We start from the raw sequence: 1,351 nt of genomic DNA, 5'->3' as shown, positions 1-1,351 counted from the left end.
AAACCTCCTAACACACTGGTCATTGAGTAGAGTCCCCTGCTAGTATCGCCTAAATAGTGGGGTCAAATTATTCCTAGATTATGGGTGTATTGAGTCCACTGAACAAAGCTTAAAAGCAAGCCTTGAAAAAACAAAAATTATTTCCAAGTATTTTAACTGCATCCCAGCATAAGGACGAGAACTATATAAAGGAAAGCAAAAAAAAAAAAAAATTTTTTTTTTCCTGTATCTAATGACATGAAAATTACAATGTCTAACATCCCATAAAACATTATCAGGCATGCAAACAAGCAGGAAACTATAACCCATAACAAGGAGCAAAATCAATCAATAAATACAGATCCAGAAATGGCACAGTTGTTAGAATTCATAAACAAAGACATTCAGACAACTATTATTAATATACTCCATATAGTTAAGAAAATAGTAGAAAATATGATAAGGACAGCTATAAAAGATTTTTTAAAGACCCATTGAATTCCTGAGATGAAAAATGCAATGTCTGGGATGAAAAATACACGGTATGGGATTAACATCAGAATAGACCATAGAGAAAAAAAGATTAGTGAACTTGAAGAGATATAAAGAGAAAGTAACCAAAATGAAACACAGAGGGAGAAAAGATTAAAAGAATAAAAATATCCAGTGTATTGAGTCATGGGTCAAAATCAAGTACCCCAATAGGTATCATTAGAGTCCTAGAAAAATAAGCCTGGGGAGGACATAAAAATAATTCAAGAAGTAATGGCTGAGAAATTTTCTAAATATGATGAAAATTGTAAATCTGCAGTCCAAGATGTTTAAATAAAGAATTAGTAGTGTACAAAGATGAAGATTCTAGACTTGGGAATAGCCAGATCTAGGTTTCAAACCAGTTTTGCAATGCCTTATGTGACTTAGACAATTTGCTTACGCTTTCTAAGCTTCAGTTTCCACATCTGAGAAGTAGAGATAAAAGTTATACAAAAATATTCCTTATTTCATGGTTTTTAATAGAAAAATATTGGCAACAACTTAAATGTCTATCTATAAGGCATGGCTAAATTAATTATGGTACAGCTTTAGTGTGAATAGTATGCTGCTGACAAAAAATAGGAATGTCTGTAAGAACTGGTATGAAAAGTCTTCGGAAATATTGTTATGTGAAAAGTCGGGTCACATGGTATGATTTCACTTACGTATTCAAAAATCTTATTTAGATAGACACGTATTTGTATGCAGATACACAAAGAGGGGACAGGAAGGATGCTCAGCAAATCTCCTCTGAAAGAGAATGAGGCATAGGAGAGGGCAAAAAACTTCTTTCATGTTTATCTCTGTAAACTACTGTATTGTTTAATTTTGTTTACAA

The sequence above is a fragment of the Pteropus vampyrus genome, unplaced genomic scaffold (assembly GCF_000151845.1).
Source record: "Pteropus vampyrus isolate Shadow unplaced genomic scaffold, Pvam_2.0 Scaffold220, whole genome shotgun sequence".
In the NCBI taxonomy this organism is placed as follows: Eukaryota; Metazoa; Chordata; class Mammalia; order Chiroptera; family Pteropodidae; genus Pteropus; species Pteropus vampyrus.
This window is presented reverse-complemented; position numbering follows the sequence as displayed.